The 13553-nt window shown below is 35.9% G+C and overlaps 1 non-coding gene across 1 annotated transcript; it reads right to left on the bottom strand.

Moving 5' to 3' along the window:
- Positions 1-10483: 10483 nt before the first annotated feature.
- Positions 10484-10591, bottom strand: LOC148571799 (small nucleolar RNA R71). The gene has a single exon (XR_015908199.1). It is a non-coding gene; the product is annotated as a small nucleolar RNA R71 (small nucleolar RNA).
- Between the last annotated feature and the right edge of the window lie 2962 nt (positions 10592-13553).

The raw sequence follows: 13553 nt of genomic DNA, 5'->3' as shown, positions 1-13553 counted from the left end.
AAATCTTTGGCTTTTTCATGTGTTCTCCACTTTGCATGCTTTTCTCTTCACTCCTTTGATTCATTCCTAGCCTTTTTCAACCTGAAATCACTTAACAAACAAATCAAGGCATCTAGTAGAATCAAAGGTGAATTAGATTTAGCTAATTAAAGACCTAGAAAGCATGTTTTCACACTTAAGCACAAATTGGGAGACAATCATGAAACCATGCTATTTCATTGAATAAATGTGGGTAAAAGGTGATAAAATCCCCTAAAATCAATACAAGATAACCCCTAAATATGGGGTTTATCAACCTCCCCACACTTAAACCAAGCATGTCCTCATGCTTAAACCAAGAGAAAGTAAAGGGATCAACATTTATTCAATGAAATCCAACTAAATGCAATATACCTATATGCAACTATCTAAATGAATGTAATTGCTTAGTCAAAATAAATCAATTCCCAAGAAGCATATATGCACAAGGGCTAAGGACTAGCAAGTCTAATCCACAATTGAATTGAGTTATTAAATATTTTTACAAACTTGCATGAAAAAAGATGATCATAGGTGAAAACATGTAATTAAGCATCAAACCCTCATCGGATGTGTTTGCACTCTATTCGCTCAAGTGTTTAGGGTTGATTCTCTTAATTCTCCCCTAATCATTCTTTCCAAGATTTGTTTTTCATCTAACAATCAACATATATTTCATGCATGCATACAAGTATCATGATGTCTTTTCTTTAGGTTGTAATGGGGCTAGGGTCAAGGTAGGATGCATATTTGGTCAAGTGAGCTTGAAATTTGAATCTTTGATAAGCTTAGACTTCCCACCTAACCTATGACATCCTATACAACTTCAAAACTAACCTAACTACCCATTTTCTCACTTTTTTTCAACATACTCATGCATTTCCTTTTCTTGATCACAACACATATACATTGATTTTTATTGACTTTACTTTGGGGCATTTTTGTCCTTTTTTTTATTTCTTTCTTTCTCTTTTTCTTTCTTTTTCTATTTCTTTCTTTTTCTATTTTTTTCTTCTTTTTCTTTTCTTTCTTTTTGTTTTTCTCTTTTTTTTCTTTCAAACTATATACAAGAACATCAATGCATAAGGTCTATACATTCCTTACACATGAGCATGTACCCAATTCCCAATATTTACAACAAAAATATAAAACTACCCTCTTTATTCAACCAATGTCCCAAGTTTCTCACACTTGAATACACACATACACACTAGTCTAAGCCAATCAAAGATCCAAATTAAGGACCTTTATTGTTTTTCACTTTAAGGCTTGTAATGTGCTAAAATTATGAACAAGCGGGTTAAGCATAGGCTCAAAGTTGCTAACAATGGAAGATAAAAGGTAAGGCTATTTGGGTAAGTGAGCTAAATGAAATGATGGCCTCAATCATATAAATGCATGAGTACACAAAATAATGGACATAAAGAATCAAACAAATCAAAGATTACAATCATAGAAAGAGAATAATGCACACAAGAAGGAAAATAAGTGGTTATAAGATGTAACCACGTCATTAGGCTCAAATCTCACAAGCTTGTGTTCTTAGCTCAAAAAAAAATGTTCCACAATATATATAATTCAAGCAAGTCCTATGAAAAGTTTTCACTCAAATCAATTGGTTCCCTATAGATAGAAATCTTGAAGAACCTCATTATTTTGACTAAGCTTATTATGTATATATATGCAAAAATAAGAAAATGAAACAAAAATCCTAAAGACCTAAAATGAAATGCAGAAGTGTTGGGATTAGAGATTTATCACCCAAAATCGCCGACCAGTCGGACGACCTCCCCACACTTAAAAGTTTGCACCGTCCTCGGTGCATTCAAAGATGAGCAAGGGGGTACGGCGACTCTCCGGATTGCTACCTTCAGCTGGTAGGTCAACCGGTGCTGCGTGTTCTTTCTTCCGCTTCTGTTATTACTTGTGGTGCATCATTCATGAAAAATAGAAAATAACACCATAAGATGAGAAAATACAAAAGCAAAGAAGCATACATTGTTGGGATGAGGTACTAATCACTAGAATTGAGTGAGTGAGTTGGTGTGACATTTATGAAAGTAGGGATGTGAGTTCTAAATTAGGCACCTTTTAGAACACACATTAGCATAAAAAGCAATGTCACAAAAGAAGCATGCACTTCACTTATTCTAGTGTGCTTGAGATGCTTTAAGTAAACTTGTAAGGTAAAACAAGCATTAAAGAAGCATGAGAGCATTCAAGTTAAAAGCATATGGATGCATATGATCATGAAGCACAATGCATTAAGATAAATGTACACCATCCAATGTCAAGAGATTGCCTAATCAAAGAATAGGGTTCAAATCACATGGTGGCCAAATCATGCAATTCAAGAAGAGTTACAAGCTCGAAGGCAATTTTCATCACTTGGTATTCTTAAAAGGTAAGCATGAAAAATCAACCAAGTAGCAAAATATAACCTCAACAATAGAATCCAACAAAGTTTATAAATATAATGATGTTAAGATAACATTCCTTTTTAATACTCAGTAGCAATTAATGGTAAACAAGAATAACAACCCAACACTTACAATGGAAAAGAGAAAAATGAAATGAAAACTAACTAAAACTAACTAATTAACTAACTAACTAACTAATTAGTTAACTAAAATAAATGGTTATCAATGGTGTTTGGGAGTGTTGGATGAGGGGTAGAAGAAGGGAAGAAGAGGAGAAGGAAAGAAATGGAAAGAGGAGAATAAAAGAGATGTGTTGAAGGAAGGACATCCGCGCGTACGCGCACATGGCGCGCGCGTGGATGGTGTTGCAATGGACTCAAAGCATACGCGTACATGGCGCGTGCGCGCTGATGGCTTATTTCAAGAGTGACGTGTACGCGTCATGTGTGCGTACGCGCGAGTTGTTTTGTGCCAAAGGCACAATGCACGCGCAACGTTCGCACAACTCTCGGGTTTTTGGCTTGGGGGTGGAATTTCTAAATCCACGCGTATGCGTACATGACGCGTCTGCGTAGGTAGGCAAAAATGCTTGATGTGCACGTACGCGCGGATGGTGCTCTGTTTTTCAAAATTTTTTCTATGTTTTTGCACCAATCCAAGCATTCCAAACCTCCAAACAACTACTAAAACAACATAAAACCTTATTTAACATACTAAACTATCAATTATACTCAACAAATCAACCAAGTACATGAATTTAAACTAATTACCAATATGTACAAAAAGAGAAAATGAAAAGAAGTTACCATGGTAGGGTGTCTTCCACCTAGCACTTTTGTTTATTGTCCTTAAATTGGACTTATGGGGAGCTCCTCTCAAGGCGGCTTGTGCTTGAAGCTATCTTGGAACTCCCATCAATGCTTGGTTCTCCATTGTGCCCCAAGATTTCTTATGGATTGAGTCAAGTGTTGATGGAGTTCTTCACAAGCTTGGGGCTCCCAAAGTTGATCCTCTTCTTGTAATCCGGGATCCCACACTTTATTTTCACACCTGTCTTGAAGTTGATCATTATTAATCTGTCCGGGTGGCAAATAAGATGAATTCTCAATAAAGTGACCAACAATCCTCCTAGACCCATCTAGTTGAGCACTATTCCAACCTTTATATCTCATGTTTGATGCATCAACCATAATGAGCCTTGATTTGCAACGCCAACCACAAAACCTTTTTTGCTTACGCTTCATCCCACAAAGTTCCCTAAGTTGGCCATTCGTTTCAAGCAAACCATATTCAAGTGGGATAATAAAGCTAATAGAAATGAATTTCACTCATTCAAATGAAGGAGTAGATGGTAACTTAGGTAAAGAAGCATCCAAGGATCTTGACAAAGCGTATTCAATTCCCATCCTCCTTTTTCTAAGGATCTCCACCTCCTCACAAGATCTCTTGATCTCAATTCTTTATTTAATAATTTTATCTAAGCCTTTTCCCTTACTTAAATCATAAATGGGAGGGTGAGAGAAATTTACCTCAATGATGCTTCCACATCCCATGGGAGAAGGTTCTTCATGCTCAAAGTATTCTTCACCACTAAGACTTGATGCTTGATCTTTTTTACCAAGGGAACTCAATTCTTGCTCTATCCCATTCAATTCTTCATATGGAATATGCCTTGGAGGTTGTGCACATTCCTCTTTGACATCAAATTCAACCTTCTTGGAGGGATTTTCTTCAATTCTATGTTCCCATGGAGGCTCCGAATCTCCTAAGTCTTCAACCACTTCTTCCTTTTCTTCAACAATTATGGCTTCCTCCAATTGTTCTAATACAAAGCAACTTCCCTCATTCTCCACCAATCTCTCCTTCATGTTATGCTCTTCATTTGTTTCTCCACATATAGCTATGGGAGTTCCTTGAGTGTTCAAGCATTGGGATGCTAACCGGTTTACCACCTCGTCCAAGGCGACCGTGAATTGTCGCACATCCCTTTTCATCTCCTCTTGTCCTTGGACAAGAATATCAAGGATTTCATCCATTGGAGGTTGCGGTGGATGGAAGGTTTCATCAATTTGGGGGAAAGATTCATAGTATGAAGGTGGTTCCTCTTGGTAGAGTTGTGGTGGTTCAATATTTTCTATTCTTTCCACTTGTTGAACAACACACTCCATGGTTGCTTGAAGTTGATCCAATGTTTCCTTGAGACGATCCCTTGACTCTTGTTCCTTTTGGATATCATGAGTAGGATCATATGTCTCTTGGATTGAAGGACATGAGTATTCTTCCATGGGAGGTTGCGGTGGAAAGTAGTGTTCATCTTGTGGTTGAAAATTGTCATGCATTGGAGGTGGTTCATCTTGGTAATAGTATGGAAGAGGTGGCTCTTGAAAATCTTGATGTTGGAATGGTGGTGGCTCTATATGTGGTTCATATGGCTCATATGGTTGTTGTAATGGTGGATATGGATGAGGGTCATATGAAGGTGGTTGGTAAAAAGAGGCTTGTGAGTGTGGTAGATGGCTATGTTGAGGATATGGCTCATAGGTGTATGGTGGTGGTTCTTGGAAGTCACAAGGGGACTCACCATAACCATTGGATTGGTATGCATCATAGAATGGCTCTTGTTCATAGTGCATTGGTGGAGGTTGTTGCCATGAAGATTGATCATAGGCATATGACTCCTCCCACCTTTGAATATCCCATCATTGATATACATCCTCATTATAGCCCTCATTTCCTACAACATAGTGAGAACCAAACTCATAGCCAAAGTGAGAATTCATGATAGCAAGATGAAAAAATGAAAATAAAATCAAATAAGAGACAAAGAAAACCAAATCCTAAAACTAGTAAGAGCTAACAAAAGTAAACATATTCACACTATTCACATATACACAATAACCAATAACACAACACCATTGCAACTCCCTGGCACGACGCCATTTTTTGATGAACGGACTTTTGACGGTTTAGAATTCTCAAATGAAATCTCGTCGAAGTATAGTTTCTAAACCAACAATAATCCTTTCATACAAAAATTTGTTTGTCACTAGTACAAACCCCTAAAATCTATAAACCGAAGTATTTAAACCTCGGGTCATTCTCCCTAGGAATTGCAATAAAGTGTCTTGTTATTGGTTATGAGGTATGTTTTGGGGGTTTTTGGGATAAGAGACATGAAATGTAAATGACAATGAAATAAAATAATAGCTACAAAGGTCTTGGCAAGGTTTGGTGGTCAAGGATATCTATCCTAATCACTAACCACAACATGAGAATTGGCAAGGATCAACCCCATTAAGTCATCCTCTAACTAATAAAGGAAAGTCAAATGAGCTATGTCAATCCAAGTCCATAAGTCCTAGTTCTCCACCAATTCAATTAGTGAGATCTAGAGTTAATGCCTCCCAATCGTCAATCACTTGGACATTAGTAACTCAAGGGTTCCTAAGTTACCTTCCCAATCCAAGAGCATAAAATTCTACTCTAAAATCCAACCAAGCATTTCATCAAACACTTGGAAGGCATAAAAGGAAAGCATAATAAAATTGCAAGGAAAGTAAATCTACACTACTCAATTACAAGGAATTAAAAAACAAAAAATCAAATCAATAATAAAGGAACATGAATCATAAATTGCATAAAAGGAAAATGGAAGAACAAAAGTGCATCAACATAAAAGTAGAGAATTACAAGAACTAAATGCTAATCTAGAGAGAGGAAAGGTAGAAGAAGAAGAATTACAAAGAGAAAATTAAATCAAAGCATGAAATTAAACTAGATCTAAGAGTTTTTAATCGAGATCTAAAACCTAATCCTAGTCCTAGAGAGAAGTGAAAGCTTCTCTCTCTAAAACTAACTCTAATCTAATCCTAATGAGTGTAAATGATGCTAAGTGTTGATTTCCTTTAATCATTGGTCCTTTAAATACATTTTAGCACCAAAGTTGGTTGCAAATTGGGTCCCACAGCTCTCAGAAGTTGCTGGGCACGTTTTCTATTAAAAAATCACATGCGCTGATGAGCGGATAATTTATACGCTTTTGGCATTATTTTTAGGTAGTTTTTAGTATGATTTAGCTACTTTTTAGTATATTTTTATTAGTTTTTAAATAAAAATCACATATCTGGACTTTACTATAAGTTTGTGTATTTTTCTGTGATTTCAAGTATTTTCTGGCTGAAATTGAGGGACCTGAGCAAAAATCTGATTCAGAGGCTGAAAAAGGACTGTAGATGCTGTTGGATTCTGACCTCTCTACACTTGAAGTGGATTTTCTGGAGCTACAGAAGTCCAATTGGCACACTCTCAATTGAGATAGAAAGTAGATATCATGGGCTTTTCAGCAATATATAATAATCCATACTTTGCCCGAGGTTTGACGACGCAAACTGACGTTTAAACGCCAACTTCCTGCCCTATTCTGGCGTTAAACACCAGAACTGAGTTACAAGCTGGAGTTAAATGCCCAAACTGGTACCAAAGCTGGCGTTTAACTCCTAGAAAAGCTTCTACATGTGAAAGCTTCAATGCTCAGCCCAAGAACACACCAAGTGGTCCCGGAAGTAGATTTCTACATCATTTACTCATTTCTGTAAACCCTAGGTTACTAGTTTAGTATAAAAACTACTTTTAGTGATTTATTTTACATCTTTGGACGTTTAGTCCTTAGACCTTTATGCTTTTTTACACGTTTGGAGGCTGGCCTTTCGGCCATGCCTAGACCATTATCACTTATGTATTTTCAACGGTGGAGTTTCTACACCCCATAGATTAAGGTGTGGAGCTCTGCTGTTCCTCATGAATTAATGCAAAGTACTATTGTTTTTATATTCAAATCAAGCTTCTTCTTATTCTAAGATATTCATTCGCACCCAAGAACATGATGAATGTGATGATTATGTGACACTCATCACCATTCTCGCTTATGAACGCGTGCCTGACAAACACTTCTATTCTACATGAAAACAAGCTTGAATGTATATCTCTTAGCCTCCATTCCGAAAGATCGGAGTCTTCGTGGTATAAGCTAGCATCAATTGGCAGCATTCTTGAGATCCGAAAAGTCTAAACCTTGTCTGTGGTATTCCGAGTAGGATCTGGGATGGGATGACGGTGACGAGCTTCAAACTCGCGAGTGTTGGTCGTAGTGACAGGCGCAAAAGGATCAATGGATCCTATTCCAACATGAGTGAGAACCGACAGATGATTAGCTGTGCGGTGACAACGTATTTGGACCATTTTCACTGAGAGGACGAACGGTAGCCATTGACAACGGTGATCCCCCAACATACAGCTTACCATGGAAAGAAGTATGAACGGTTGAATGAAGACAGTAGGAAAGTAGAGATTCAGAAGCACACGCATCTCCATACGCTTATTTGAAATCCCACCAATGAATTACGTAAGTATTTCTATCTTATTTTATATTTTATTTATATTTTAATTATCAAAACCTCATAACCATTTGAATCTGCCTGATTGAGATTTACAAGATGACCATAGCTTGCTTCAAGCCGACAATCTCTATGTGATCGACCCTTACTCACGTAAGGTTTATTACCTGGACGACCCAGTGCACTTGCTGGTTAGTTGTGCGCAGTTGTGAAAAAGAATTGAGATTATGATCGTGCGTACCAAGTTGTTGGCGCAGTTGAGTGAATCACAATTTCGTGCACCAAGTTTTTGGCGCCGTTGCCGGGAATTATTCGAGTTTGGACAACTGACGGTTCATCTTGTTACTCAGATTAGGTAATTTTATTTTAATTTTAAGCTTTTTGTTTTTATTATTTTTATTTTTGAAAAATTTTCAAAAAATAAATTATTCTATGACTTCAGAATTTTTAAGAATGAATTCTAGAGTTTCATCATGATCTGTTGAAGCCTGGCTGGCTGTTAAGCCATGTCTAATTTTTTGGACTGAGGCTTCCACTTATCATGGCAAGAGCCCTTGGACTCCCATCTAATCTGCTGTTGTATGTCTGATTTGTATGCTGAAGCTTGGCTGGCCATTGGCCATGTCTAGTGTTTTGGACCGAAGCTTTCACTAAAAGCTTGGCTGGCTAGTAAGCCATGTCTAATTCCTGGACCGGAGTTTTAGAATAACATCGCATGATTCCTGGAATTCTTATTAAAAAATTTGAATTTCCTTATTTTCTTTTTCAAAATTAATTTTCAAAAAAAATACAAAAAAAAAATTAATTAATAAAATCATAAAAACCAAAAATAATTTTGTGTCTCTTGTTTGAGTCTAGTGTGAAATTGTAAGTTTGGTGTCCATTGCATCTTTTTAGCTTTTCTTAAAATTTTTGAAACTCATGCATGTGTTCTTCATAATCTTCAAGTTGTTCTTGATGATTTTCTTTGTTTGATCTTTGTATTTTCATGTTTTGTGTCTTTTCTTGTTTTTCATATGCATTTTCAATTTGTTAGTGTCTAAAGTTTGAAAATTTCTAAGTTTGGTGTCTTGCATGTTTTTCTTTTCTTAAAAATTTTCAAAAATAAGTTCTTGGTGTTCATCTTGACATTCAAAGTGTTCTTGCATGCATCATGTGTTTTGATCTTGAATTTTCATGTTTTTCATCATTTTTATGTTTTTCTCTCTCCTCATTAAAAATAAAAAATAAAAAAATATCTTTTCCTTATTTTGCTCATAATTTTCGACAATTTGGTTTGATTTAGTCAAAAGTTTTAAAAATCTAGTTGTTTCTTATGAGTCAAGTCAAATTTTCAATTTAAAAAATCCTATCTTTTCAAAACTTTTTCAAAAATTAAATCTTTTTCATTTTCTATAGATATTTTCGAAAACTTTTAAAAATTGATTTTCAAAATCTTTTTCTTATTTTTATTTCATATTTTCAAAATTAATGTTAACAATTAATGTGATTGATTCAAAAATTCTAAGTTTGTTACTTTCCTAGTAAGAAAGGTTCAATCTTTAAATTTTAGAATCATATCTTTTTGTTTCTTGTTAGTCAAGTAATTAACTTTAATTTCAAAAAATCAAATCTTTTTAAATTTCTTTTTCAAAATAATTTTCAATCATATCTTTTTCAAAATCAATTTCAAAATCTTTTCTAACCTCTTATCTTTTCAAAATTGATTTTCAAATCTTTTTCAATTAACTACTTGACTTTTTGTTTGTTTTACTATTTCTTATCTTTTTCAAAACCACCTAACTAATTTTCTCTCTCTAATTTTCGAAAACTCCTTCCCACTTTTTCAAAATTTATTTTAATTAACTAATTGTTTTAAATTTTAATTTAATTTTATTTCTCTTCTTAATTTTTGAATTCTAACTAATAATTAAAATAAAAACAAAAATATTTTCCTTTTATTCTTTTTAAATTCAAAATTCTCTCTCTCACATCTCTTTCTATTTATTTATTTATCTACTAACACTCCTTTTCCACTCAAAATTCAAACCCTCTCTTCTTCTACTCACATAAAGGAATCTCTATACTGTGACATAGAGGATTCCTCTTCTTTTCTGTTCTCTTCTTTTTCATATGAGCAGGAACAGGGATAAAGACATTCTTATTGAAGCTGATCCTGAACCTGAAAGGACTCTTAAGAGGAAACTAAGAGAAGCTAAAGCACAACCCTCTGAAGAGGACCTGACAGAAATTCTCGAAAAAGAAGGAGACATGGCCGAACCCAATAACAATGGTGGAGATGCAAGGAAGATGCTTGGTGACTTTATTGCACCCTCTTCTAACTTCTATGGAAGAAGCATCTCAATTCCTGCAATTGGAGCAAACAACTTTGAGCTTAAGCCTCAATTAGTTTCTCTAATGCAACAGAATTGCAAGTTTCATGGACTTCCATTGGAAGATCCTCATCAGTTCTTAGCTGAATTCTTGCAAATCTGTGACACTGTCAAGATCAATGGAGTTGCTCCCGAGGTCTACAGGCTTATACTTTTTCCTTTTGCTGTAAGAGACAGAGCTAGAACATGGTTGGATTCACAACCTAAGGAAAGCCTGAACTCTTGGGAAAAGCTAGTCAGTGCTTTCCTGGCCAAATTCTTTCCACCTCAAAAGATGAGCAAGCTTAGAGTGGAAATCTAAACCTTCAGATAGAAGGAAGGTGAGTCCCTCTATGAAGCTTGGGAAAGATATAAGCAATTGATCAAAAGGTGTCCTACTGACATGCTTCCAGAATGGAGCATTAATGTATAGAAAACGATCCAACACAAAACTCACCGACAAGTGTACCGGGTTGTACCAAGTAATAATAACTCACATGGGTGAGGTCGATCCCACAGTGATTGAAGGATTGAACAATTTTAGTTAGGTGGTTGATTTAGTTATGCGAACAAGAGTTGATTTGAGTGATTTGTATCCAACAGAAGCTAAATTGCATGAAATTTAAAGGGAGAGGGATAATTGACAAGAATTTAAAGTGCAGAAGAATTAAAAGAGCTGAATCTTAAAGTGCAAGTAATGTAAATTGTAGAAACTTAAATTGTAAGAAACGTAAATAACTGAAACTTAAAGTGCAAGAAATGTAAATGGCTTAAATCATAAAATGATTTGGGAACTGGGATTGCAGAAATTAAACAAGCAAAAGTAAATGACAATTAACAGATAAGTAGAAGATGAATTTAGATGCAGCAGATCTAAACAAAAAAAGAAGAATTACTTGAGAAACCAAACAGAAAGCAAAATGTAGCTTAATTGCAATAGTTAAAGGGAAGTTGAGGATCTCAGGGGTGGAGGAGACTAGAAAACAAGTCTAGATCTCAAGTCCTTCCTTGATCCAACAAGAGAATAATTGCAAAAGAAATAGAAACAATTGCAGAAGAAGTAGAAGATGAATGCAGTAAAGAGAATTCAAATCAAAAATCACAATTCCTTGAATTATGCAGACAAATAAACAGAGAGAGATCTCAAGGTGAGATTGAAATAGAATTTCTTCAATTCTCTACCCAAGATCCAAAACAAAGAGTAGAAAGTGCAAAAGCAAGAACCAGAAAGAAGAGAGATCAATTCTCCTTCCAAATTCCCTAAAACAGAACTCAGAGATCCAAAGCAAAAATTCAAAAGAAAGTAAAAGTCCAAAAATTCTAAATGAAGGCAAAAAAGTCCTTTCTAAATCAAACTAGCTTCTATTTATGCACTTCCTATTTTTGGATTTTAGAATTTGGAGTGGGGTTTTTAATTTGGTGAAGAATTGAATTAAATTAGAATTTTAATTGAAATTTCAGCCCATGTGTTGCTCCCAGGGCATGGCTCGGTTCATGGGGAGAGCTGAGCTTTGGTGCTTGGTCCCTTGAAATATTTCGCGTGCCAATCCCTTGGACAGCTTCAGGGTAGTGCTCGGTTGGTGCCAAGAGTGCAGCTTCCTTGCTTTGTTAGTGGAGCCTCCGTGTTCAAAACTTGCTGGGAGCATTTTGGCCAATTTTGTCTTATTTTCCTTGCAAGGAGCGCTCCTTCCTTCCCTTGGGTCATGGGTTTGATCCTTGTGGAATGCACTTCAGCTAATTGTTGCTTGTTTTCCTTACAAGGATAGCGCCTCTTCCTCCCTCTTGGTCATGGGTTCGAAACTTGTGGCATGCACTAGCAAACTCTTTTTCCTTAATTTTTCTTGAGACATGCCCGATAAAGCTCTTGGCAAGAGCTGAGTTTTGAAACTTTGCCTTGCTCCCTCCTTTGCTTGTAGCGCTCGGTTCTCATGGAGAGCCTAGCTTTCCCTTTGCTTTGCCTTTGGCCTTGGAGTAGCGCTCCTTGTGAGAGCTTTAAGCTCTTGGCAAGAGCTTTAGGCTCTTGGCAAGAGCTTTAGGCTCTTGCTCCTTTGCTTTCTTGGCCTTGGATAAAGCTCTTGTAGAGAGCTTTGAGCTCTTGGTAAGAGCTCTATGGCTCTTGCTCCATGATGTGCCACACTTTCTTGTTTCCTTTAAGCCACGCTTTTTTTGTTTTTTTCTTTTCTTCACCTACAAGTAATCAAAATAACCAATCAAAGTATCACCAAATTCATGAAGTTTATAAATCATTTAAAAACCAATTAATTTTAGTTTAAACCTCATGATTTTGTGTCAATTAAAGAGTGGTTGATTGATTCAATAAAACCATGCAATTCCACTCCAAACCACTTACTTACAATGCAAGAAAGTGCATAAAACTTAATGAAACAAGTGAAAAATGCTTGAAAAGTTAGCATAAGATGACTTGTCATCACAACACCAAACTTAAAACTTGCTTGTCCCCAAGCAAGCACTAAACATAAGAGAAAATGAAATGAAATAGAGAAGTATGCATATCCTTATTTAGCAAATAGTTGAACTTGGTTCATGGAGTTTTATGCAGACAATGATAGCTTATTTATTAAGTGCTGTTACATAAGATATGTTTCCTCAAAGGCTCACTAAGGTTGCTGCTATAATGCTTCACTTTTGCTTGTTCCCTTGCTCATTTTACTTTCCTTACTTTGCTTAAAGAGCTTATTATTCATTGAAGGCTTGGTGGCGAATGTTGCAGCAGCCTTTGGCTTAGTTTTGCTCAACATTCCTTCACCACAGACACATGGCTCACCTTTTCTTCCTAGGATCATTGATGCCAGCATCTCTTTGGATTACTAAATGTTTTGTAGCTAGGTTGCTCTTGATGGTGGACTTTCGGTTGGCAATCCCAAATCAGTTGATCTAAGTGGCCAAGTTTCAAAATACTCCTCAGAACCTACTTGTCCAAGCATATCCTAGTACAAAAACACCACAGGCATGTGTCCTAGGATCCAAGCTATTGGTGTCTAGCCTTATTGTTTGTTTCTTTGCCAATTTTTGGCTTTTCTCTTTCTTTTTCTTTCTGTTTTGATTCATTCTCAAGGGATTTTCAATGATACAAGGCTTTATAACAGCAAACCAGTTCACACTTCTAGGAAAATGTCATTATGCAGCTTTTATTTAATGAGCTATGCATTAAATCAAGAAAATACCACCACTAACTTTCATTCTAACTTTTGCAACATTGGATATTCACTTTCTAATTCAAACATTTTTCTTTTATTCATTGCAGAGAGGAACAAAACAAAATTCAAGCTAATGAAGGATAACAAGATTATGCAGATAGCATTCTTTAGCAAAGATTTTCACTTGCAACTCAATAAACACTTTAGCCAGAC

The sequence above is a fragment of the Arachis ipaensis genome, chromosome B3, assembly GCF_059453495.1.
Source record: "Arachis ipaensis isolate K30076 ecotype BB chromosome B3, ASM5945349v1, whole genome shotgun sequence".
Classification (NCBI taxonomy): Eukaryota; Viridiplantae; Streptophyta; class Magnoliopsida; order Fabales; family Fabaceae; genus Arachis; species Arachis ipaensis.
The sequence above is the reverse complement of the archived record's forward strand: the minus strand, read 5'-3'. Positions and strand labels throughout refer to the sequence as shown.